The sequence below is a fragment of the Choloepus didactylus genome, chromosome 19 (genome assembly GCF_015220235.1).
Source record: "Choloepus didactylus isolate mChoDid1 chromosome 19, mChoDid1.pri, whole genome shotgun sequence".
NCBI lineage: Eukaryota > Metazoa > Chordata > Mammalia > Pilosa > Megalonychidae > Choloepus > Choloepus didactylus.
Genome location: NC_051325.1, coordinates 17,786,742 through 17,797,460, shown reverse-complemented (window position 1 = coordinate 17,797,460; position 10,719 = coordinate 17,786,742). Strand labels below are relative to the sequence as shown.

General features: G+C 39.0%; 1 long non-coding RNA gene across 1 annotated transcript; it reads right to left on the bottom strand.

The window, feature by feature from the left end:
• Positions 1-1,234: 1,234 nt before the first annotated feature.
• On the bottom strand, positions 1,235-9,615 carry LOC119515913. The gene is made up of 3 exons (XR_005213170.1): positions 9,544-9,615; positions 2,976-3,072; positions 1,235-1,294 (listed from the first exon to the last, which is right to left on the bottom strand). It is a non-coding gene; the product is annotated as an uncharacterized LOC119515913 (long non-coding RNA).
• Positions 9,616-10,719: the final 1,104 nt, after the last annotated feature.

Here is a 10,719-nt window from a genome sequence, read left to right as displayed (position 1 = left end):
CATGGCTGACCCTTCTGTTCAATTCAACACATACCCTCATTATTTTTGCACATTTTCAATACCTGGTCAGGAAATCCTTAATTCTAGAATGCCAACAATACAGCAGATATTAGCAAACTTGAAAAATTCTTTCATCTACAGCGTACATGCCCATGTTCTCTTTTCAAGGGAGTTAACTTCAATAGCTAATTTGAAGAACTCATGTCACTTTGGTAAATGTGAATTAGAGCCAAAGCTCTGACTCTCAAAATGATTCAGTTCATTATAGCATGTGTTATTATACCCAAAAGTCATAAGTAACAGCAAAACAATAACAAAAATATCTGCAACCTATACAATGGTTTGCTTCTTTCTAACAATTGTTTATATATATATATATTATGTTTTTTATATAACCTCCTGTATCTTAAGAATATAATTTACTAGCATTGAGTAGTTATTTTAGATTATTTGTTTTTCTTACTCCTCTGTTTGGACATGGTTTATTAATTTTCTTGGGGTATGGTAGGAACATATTGGAAGCAAAGTAGTTATTTTAGGTTATTTGTTTTCCTTAATCCATTGCTTTGTTTGAAATGTTGTGGGGTTTTTTTGGTTGTTGTTTGCCTGTTTGTTTTTAATTTTTTGATAAACAAAGTTAAAAAATTGAAAAAAAATCAGTAGAAAAATGGGAGTAAAAACTAAATGACAAATAGGGTGGGATGGGGGATGGTTTGGGTATTCTCTTTTCACTTTTATTTTTTATTCTTATTCTGATTCTTTCTGATGTAACGAAAATATTCAGAAATAGATTGTGGTGATGAATGCATAACTATATGATCATACTGTGAACAGTTGATTGTATACCATGGATGACTGTATGGTTTGTGAATATATTTCAATAAAACTGAATTAAAAAAAAATTTACTAGCATTGAAATTTGTTGTTTACTATACTTTGCTTCATTTCGATTACCTCTTGAAAGTTTTTGCTGAGTGACGGGTAAACTAAAGAACTATGGTTCTATGGAACTAAGTTGCATCCTAGGCAGTGTCAGAGGTATGGTTTATCTGTCAATTCTCAACTAAGTGACAACTAGCAAATCCCCCAAAATTCTACTTATCAGTGATCTTCCTGAAATGGATATAGTCAGGATAGGCTAGGTTTTGCTGCAATGACAATCCCTAGATCTCCATGGCGTAAACAGAACTGGTTTCTTTACCAAACACGTTTGTTACTTACAGATGGAGGTTTTTGTTCCACATCATCCTCACTCAAAGGCCGGGCTGAGGAGGCGACACAAAATGGAACTTTGCTAGTCACAATGCAGAGGGGACAGGGAAAATGAAGAATCATCAATTAACTCTTAACTGCATCCTCCTGAAAGTGACAAATGTTATTCTGCTCACATTGCCTTAACCCATAAGTCAAATGAATTGGTCCAAATTGAAGGGGACTTGAAAATAAAGAACTAAGTATTGTGAACAAATATAAAATGTTGCAGAAAACAAAAAAGATTTTTTTATTTTTAAACACTAAGCTCATCAGCAAGATATTCTGCATTAAGACAAAAGCAAGGGGAGTAATAAAATATAATGGCCCCAGAATACATACTGAAAATCGGAATTATATAATGTTAGAAACAAGAGACTAAAAAACCTGGCCATATAATTTGCATCTCATTTTACTGATGAGGTTTAAGCAGTTTAAGTGACTTTCTCTAGATCGCACAGCTAGTTAGGAGTGGCATTCTGAATTCTTGTTCAGTAGTCTTGAAAGTGGAGTCCCCACAAAGGCTGAATTTATAAACCAAAACACTAAAAGCACAGTTTGCATGTAAACCACTTTATGTTTAAAAAAAAAACCCACTAATTACTTCTTCATTCTATTTGTAAGGAGCTAATTGCCACTTATTCCAATGGGAATAAAATGAAATCGCCACACCGAGACCCCGTGTACTCTGTTGTGTATCTGGATAATCTAGACAGATGAGCAGTTCCCTACTACTTTCTCCACGAGCTGATCCTTCAAGCAAAGCCTCCAGGTAAACCCTGAACATATGGTGAAGGCTGACATTTGAAGTCAAGTAGAAGGGTTGGCAAATATTAAAGAGACCTGAGAGAGCCTGATCCACCCAAACGGAATTCTCCAATAACCATGCGCTCTTAATATTCCACAGAGGAAATGAAAGATAGGAGAAATTAATCACAGAACAATATATCTTGACCATATACTTTAGCATAATTAATTTCCCTTCTGAGTTTGTGTAATAATCTAAAATGGAAATGTCAAGTTGACATGTAAACCTTTCTCACAAGCTGTTTTCTACTGGAATCAAAGACTTGTCTGTAAGAATCACAGAGAAACAGAAAGAAAAGCAAAAATAATCAAGTAAATCCAGGAGAAGAAACGGCACCATGGTTATGAAGTCTCAGAAGGCATGACTGAGGATCTTTTCATCATTTTTTTGGTCACAGGACCGAACTTTGAGGACTGTGGTGGAGAAATAGCAAGTGCTGAATCATCTATACCTTGTATGTCTATTATTGTGGGTTATCTGGTTGTGATACCGCTGCAAGCTGTAGGGGAGCAGGTGGTAACTTAATAAATCATGCCACCCCAGAATTCTCCAAATGTGGTCACAGTATAGGCTCACCTGCTCGACCATCTGCTTGATAGTTATCTCACGCCAGGTTGGGGGGAGTGGGGGTAGCTCATGGCTTCTGAGACTCTGAGAGCCAGCAGGTCTTCCCTTAAATTGAGCTGAAATTTGCCCCCCAAAATTCTTTTAACATTTTTTCCTAGATCTGTACTCTGAGGTAAAATGTAAAAAGGCTGTTCCTCCTTACACTACTCTTTCAAAAATTTGAAAGTAGTTTTCATATTCCCACCCCAATTTCCATAATACATAAGGGTGCATACTAAAAACCAGATTAATACCTCAAGTTGTGGGAAGGTATTTAAGTAACCAAACTATGGATCTGTGCTCTACTTACCTACAGAGAGAGTGTCCTGTGAGATCACACGTGCTGCCAGATGTCAGAGGTCTATACTATACCTGGCAGACTGAGTGTATTGCCCAGACAAGGCATTCTGGAAAGAGGTGGAGAGAAAAGCGAATTAGGGAAAAGCTGAAGTCCTATGCTCTTGGTAGAATAACTTTAACCTCCTGGATGTTGGAGTGAAAGTTACCCCATCATAAAAAGATCAGAAAGCTTTCTCCATCTTGTAATTTGTGTTGCCACTCTTTTGATTGCACTTGAGGGACTGAGAGGGCTAACCACACAGGGATATAAATCTAATTGTTTTTTGCTTAGTTTTAATTAAATCATGACATTAACTCTGAAGTCCAGTTTCTCCAAGCTAGATTTGGAGAAAGATAAAGAAGATATGAAACCCAAAGAACTGCAGCAAGTGAGAGCCCAAATATTACAAGATATGAGAACAGACTGGGCATGTGGGGGGGGGGGGGGTTGCTCTCCTACAGTAAAGAAGGAAATGTTTAGAGGTTAAGATAAAACACAAAATTATGTCTCTAGGAGTTGCCTAGATTTAGCAATTGTGATCTTCCTGCTGGTCTTGCCCATCCTAGACCCAAAGCATTCCATAGTTTCTACAATATTCATACCAAAGATCCTCTGCGTGCCATCCAGCCAATCAGTCTGCAGTGCAGATGAAAAACCAGCGACCATATGTGTTGAGACCAGCATTTGTTATGGATAAGATCCCAAAACTCCTGTGCTTCAGCATGAAGTTCTCATCAACAAATTTCTTCCCATGGATGGCCTTGCCACCTGGCCAGTAAGGCATGTGAAGTCGCCACCTTGGCACATAAGCTCTAGAATAATTCTGTGACAGCATAAACCTTATAACCAAGTCCTTTCTCTCTGGTGCTAAAAGCACTGATATTTTCTGCTGTCTTTTGGAACTTGGATTGCAAACAGCTCAAAGAAGATATGGCCTAAAGGCTCTGAGTCATTATTGATGTGTTGAACTTCACAATGGGTTTGACCATGGCTGGGAGTGAGAGCACAGTGGACTGGCAAGATTGTAACTGTGAGGGTTGGCATCTACAAAGCAGGGAACCAAACATATTTAAAAGAGTACATTTGAAAATACATATATGAAAAACTCTAGAGGTATGTTAACACACATGATTTCAACCACATCCCTCACATGATTGAAGGATGAATTATATAAGAGTATTCAAAAATATACTAAAGTAGAATTAGAGTTAAATATAGAGAGCACCTTATGAAGGCTCAGCACTTCACTGTTTTACAGAATGTCTTTTCTAAGTAGGAACTGCTAATCTGAACTTTGTCCAGTTTACAGGCAAGCAACTTGAAGCACAAAAATACTGACAACCTTACTTAATTTCTCAGCAGTGCTCAAAACTATTGACACCTCCCTTCTTTTCGAAACATGCTCTTAACATGATCAAGGCCCCATGGGAAACCATGTGTTCTGGTTGGCTAATGCTGCCATTATGCAAAATACCAGAAATGGATCAGCTTTTATGAAGAGGGTTTATTTGGCTACAAATTTACAGTTTAACAGCCACAAATGTGTCCACACTAAGGTATTAACAAGATGATGCCTTCGCTGAAGAACAGCCGATGACCTCCGGAGGACCTCTGTCAGCTGGGAAGGCATGTGGCTGGCGTCTGCTCGTCCTGTGCTCCTGGGTTGCATTTCAAAATGGCTTTCTCCAAAATGTCTTTGGGCTTGTCTCTCTTAGCTTCTCCAGAGCAAACTCTGGGCTGGCATCTCCAAAAGTCTCCAAGCATCTTCTTTCAATGGCCATCTCCAAAATGTCTCTCCCAGCTCCTCCTGGGATATTTTGTCCTCTCTTAGCTTCTCTGGAGCAAACTCTGGGCCTACATCTCAAAGCATCAGCAGCAACTCTGTTGGCTTCCAAGCATCTAATGTCTGTGTCCTGGCTTAGCACATCCTGGGGCATTTTCCTCCCTCTGCTCTCTGTGAGCGCTCCCTTTAAAGGACTCCAGTAAACTAAACAAGACCCACACTGAATGGGCGGGGTCAAATCTCCATGGAAACATTCAGTTAAGAGGTCACACCCTAAACAAAAAGATTGATCAATCTGCCTCCACAAGATTGCATTAAAGAATATGGCTTTTTCTGGGGGGCATAATATATCCAAACTGGCACACCATGCAGTCCCAACCCTTGCCCCTACCTGACTACAAACACCGCTTCTGTCTGAGAATACTGGCTATAGAGAATACTCCCTGGAGACACACCATTGTGGGCTCCTCCTCCTCTATCTGGCATTTAAATATTGGACCTCCTAAAAGTTCGGTCCTTAATTCTGTCTTCTTCTTCCTCTATACTCTCTTTATTATAATCTACAAAACTGAGCATTCCATGACAATATCCACAGCAGTGTGACACTGTAGTCACCCTCCCCACTGGTCTCAGTCCTACTCTGACATAAGATTGGCTTTAGAACCAAATGCAATCAAGGCCCCATGGGAATCACACCATCCCAATTCTTGCACCTGCCTGACTCAAGCTCTACTTCTGTTGGGAGAAACCTGCTATTGAGCTATGCCCTCTGGCAAGACAACAGAAGATAGAGACAGACCTTAGTACACACACATAGAAATTATGATTCTGACTGATAATATATCCCTGGGGCAACTAGCCCCACAGACAAATAATCCCTCATCCTTACTATCATCTTTACCAACTTACTTTTCCTTCCCTGTTAGGCTGCTACTGTGCCTCGGGGGAGTTGGTATGCAAAATTCATCTTCCTTGCAGTTGGTTTCCATCAACTGCCCTTTCTTTAGAGTTATGAGTCATGCTTTTCTGTTTCTCTGTATGTCTAGTAATTTTGGATTGTATTCTGAACATCATGAGTGTCATGCTGCAGAGACTGTGGATTCTGTTATGTTTCTCCAAAGAATCTTGTTTTTATTGTTGTTTTGTTTCAGCAGGCACTTATTTCAGCTGAATTCAAACTCCAAACTCTATATGTCCTTCAATGGGTGGCAGTTTAAATCTCAAATCTGTTCTTTTAACCTTATCTTGGGTGTGTGGATTCTGCTCCATGCATCCACGGTTTGACGAATGAGCAAGCAAATTGGGATGAGTTTATAAGTAGAATTTGGGGCTTCCCATTTCTGGTTCTCTTCTTTCCAGGATTCACCCTCTTTCTAGAAGGTAGGGTGGCCCTGGACTCTGTCCTCTGGTTTTGGTTCTTCAAACCAGTAAGACTGTTGGTTTCCATTCAAGCTTTATTCTATTCACATGGTGCTGAGTAAGGACATTCCTTGGGCTAAAAGTTATAAATAAAAATATGGGACACTCATCCAATGTTGGTCCTTTCTTCTAAGGGCAGAACCGATTCCAGTTTCTGCCTGCTTTTGATCACTCTCTAGTGCCTTCAGTTAGTAACACACATAAACACACACATATGATTTTACATGTATATATAAATATCTATCTATAGATATTTATACACACATACACACACACATATACATAAAATCCAGATTTATTTCATCCGTGTTACTCTTCCTTAGAACCAGCTTCAGGGCATTTTCAGGGTTTAAATTTCCAATGCACTAGTTGTATTATTTGTGTGACTTTGAAACAGTTTTCTCAAGTATAAAATGAATAAAATAACCCCTACTTTATAAAATCATTATAAATAATAAATGAGACAGTGGATGTACCAGTCATAAAATAAATGCTAGTTTACTCCTGCCACCCAAAATGAACACATGGTCAATTGCCAAATATAGACTATTGACTCTCACACCTGGCTAATTATCACAATCACATGGGAAGTTTTTGTTTGGTTTGTTTGTTTGTTTTTTAACAGAGGACTGCGGGCTTCACAGAGGATATCCTGAAGCTGATCAGGGATGGAAATTTGTATTTTTTTAAGTATTTTTAATGACCTCCCCTGTGAGGTATTCCTTAGACAGCTCAGCTATCTTGCCAATCAAATTGATGATAATACACTTTTCTTGTTCTGATAAAAATATCCAAGCATTTCTTGAACAATGGTTGTATTCTATATGTGAATAATTCTCCATAAAAGTTCCAGTGTCTATTTAAGGAAGGGAAATAAAATCAATATCATAAAACTGTCTATAATAACATCAAGAAAAGAAGTAGCGTATAATGTACATTTTAAGCTTCCCACAGAACTGAAATGCAAAGCCATAATAAAATGCAAAAATGAATTTGAGTTTGAAGTACATACACAAGGTTTATCAGTAGGAGACCAACAAATGGTACAATTGACATTGGAAACTAACTTGTACACAGAGCCATGATTTCTTTCTAGTAACCTTCCTTTGCTTTCCAGACACTGCTTATATCATGCACATAATCCTCTAATGAAGAAACCAGCCATAAATTGGTTAAGCAGGATATTTTGGATGAACTTTGTGGTTATTTGGTAGACATCGGCTATGAGAATGCATATTTCTCTGGGCTGTTCCAAGTATGAATTATTTCCTAGAAATTCTCTCTCTTTTATGCCTAGTCTCCCCCAAAGTCCCATATCTAACATACACTGGCCATCAAGAAGTGGATTACTGACACCTTTCAAAGTGGATTAGTGTTCCCCAAGCATTTACTTTAAATGGGCTTCATTCTATCATCCTCAGCAGCAAAATTATACAGAGAGATATTCCTCTGTGCAGACATTGGCTACAAAAATGTCTCCCACGTGGGCCCTTAAAGGGATCCAGTTGGCTGCAGAGTTCAGAATTCCTGAAATAACACACGGATTTAGTGCTCTTTCTCCCGAGAACAGATGCATCAAGCTCTTCCATGAGTGGGAAGGAGGTGGGAGAGTCATATCCCAGACATGATATGGAACTCACTTGCAAGTCATTTTGTTAAATGGAAAAAAATATTAAAGTGCTACTCAAGTTAATAAACTTACAAATGGAGAAGTCAAATCAGGATATTTCTCTGGCTCATAGAGGGACTTGGGTCATTAAGCACATTCCCATCAGACAGTGGTACCATCTCAGGACTGGTTAGTGCCAAAACATCAAAAGAAATTACTTCTTCTCTGGGCTGATTTAATGTGCTGGTCCTCAGCTGCGTTGCCATTTTATGTTGCTGATCTCACAATACTAAATATTTTAGCCCTAAGACATTTTATACTCTAAAATGCACTTTTTGGCTGACTCTTTTCATAGGACCATAAGAAATGACTACAAAACTCCTACCCTAGTGGTTTGCAACTATGGCTACCCATCAGAACCACCTGGAAAACATTTTAAAAGGTTCCTATGTCTGGCTTCACTCTCCAAAATTCTGATTTAACTAGTTTGGGGTGGGTTGCAGGCATAGTATTTTTTAAGAGTACCCTAGGTAATTCTGCTGTCAAGGTGGAAAACCACCGTTCTCTCTAATTTTTCCCTCTTGGCCTGGGGCTTGCAAAAGTGAGCCTTTGTGGACCTCAAGAAGATAAAATAATTCTTCCTTGCCTCTTTGAGATAATTCTCAAAGATTTTTTTTGGACTAAAGAGGATATCTGTCTCTTGCATCTGACTTTGCCTCTATTTCTTGACTTTCAAAATGATGATGTGCAGTGCATGAAAAAACAGAGAAGAGAGCCAGAGCACTTGGGAGAGGAGTCCAGACTTGCCTCACTCCCTTTTGCTCTTTGGGCTGTACATACAAATCAAGACAAATGGTGGGGGCAAGGGGAGGCAATATTGCAGAACGCTACTGTTCTAATGGGTAACAGAGGAGACCTTAGATGGTTTGTGGCATGGTGGCGGGCTGTTGGGGCAGATTAATCCAACAATAAAGAATGATCAAGTGGAATATCTCTGGCCATGGAGTTAAAGACCTTGGTGACTCCATCCTCTGTGTGGACCAAGTGACCAGTGGACCTTCCAAGGGCTGTCTCTAACTTGTTGCCTCTGATTGTAACAGAGTCCACAGAGCCCCAGGGTATTTCCACTCTCCACAAACTTCATAGGCCCATGTTCTAAGATCCCAGTTTGTTGAGTCTCAGTTTCTCTCTAACATTTGCTTATATCTCTCAAGCATATGAAATCTTCACCTTAAAGAGTTGGTTGGGTTTTACAGATGCTTCCTCAGTGATCTCAAAAACAATGAAATGGCAATGCCTTACCTGTGATGATAACTGAGACAGCACAAAGATAATGCAAATGAGGCAACACAAATTACTGATCATACCTAGTACCGAGTTTACCTCTGATTCAAAGCTTATAAGTAATAGCAAGACATAGCAATTTGCCAATCAATCACATAGCTTATGTGACATTTTCCAGTAAGTCGTGTTCCATAAATTCATTAATTTCATAAATAAGACACAAACAGAATAGGCATACCTTGCTAAAAATAGCTCAGAAACAAGGATACTTCCTTATCTTTCTGCTAGTAAATACCACTGGTGTGTTTTCCATGAAGTCTTGTTAATAGTGAGCTAGCAAGAGTATTTGGTTCATCTCTTTCTTTTCCACGTATCCCCGTTAAAGTAATATAATAGACAACCTTCTTTCTAGCACTGATAAACTTTAAGAAATGTTTCCATACCTGTCACCACCTTGACTTCACAAGAAACCTCTGGAGCAGGCAGGGAAAGATTCTCTTCTCCTGAATAGAGCTGAGGAAATTGAAACCCAGAAAAAAATCAAATGAGTCATCCAGGACTTTTGAGCAAGTTGAGGATGAAGCAGCTCAAGAAATTCAGCCCTTGCTTCCTCATGGATCATGATTCTTCACCATTACATGAGTCACATTTGACTTTGAAACTCACATTTATAGAAAGGAACATAAAATTCCAGAAGCACTGTTTTAAACAATAACTGTTGGAAAACATACTGTATGCTACTGCAACCACTGAGAACAATAAATCCTAGACCTCTGAGCTGTGTGTGCAGTGGAGGTGCTGACAGATGTCTTTACAGCCACTACTGCAAAGGAGAAGGGGTCAGCTCTTGATATTATAATAACGATGATCTATTCCCTTACGCACACATAACGAGTCATCATTTAGCTTACATAGCAGGTTCTTTCCATAGCCATCTTTGAATCTCTGGGTGCCTGGCATAAAGCCTTACATACAATAGGCACACAACGTTTTTGTTGCATTACATTGTCTATATTTGGAAGCTCACAATAAACTTTTGAAGCATGCAGGTTAGGAATAATTATTATTAGTTTGCAAATGAGGGAAATAATGATTAAGGAGATTAATTGGGGAGTCTAAGGTCACAGATGGTAAGTATCCAAATCAGGGATTATACCCAAATCCCAGTGGCCTCAAAGATGTTTTTCCCTATACCCATATATGGCACAGGGAAACTATGGCAGTAGCTTCTTGTTTCTTTGCACGGCCTTATTACTCAGTAATCTCTTCATTGGTTAAATAACCTTTGCCCCAAATAATCTGCAGCTTAATTCTTGTTCAAAACTCAGACATGGAAAATGTTGTGGACCATTGAAGTCAATGAGGTTGAAGGGCATTTGATGCAAAGAACCCTGCTACTAAATACCCATGTACTTTGAGCAAGTCTCTTGATCTAATAAACCTTCATTTCCTCAATAGAAAAAGAAAGAGATTAGAACAATTTGTCACTATGCCCCCTCTTAGTTCTAAAAACCTCAGACAACTCTCCTGTCACTGTCATTCCACAGATTAAGCATTAGCCACCAAAATCCAGACACTAGCTTATTCGGTCACCTTTGTCCTGTTGCTGCTTAGTTGAT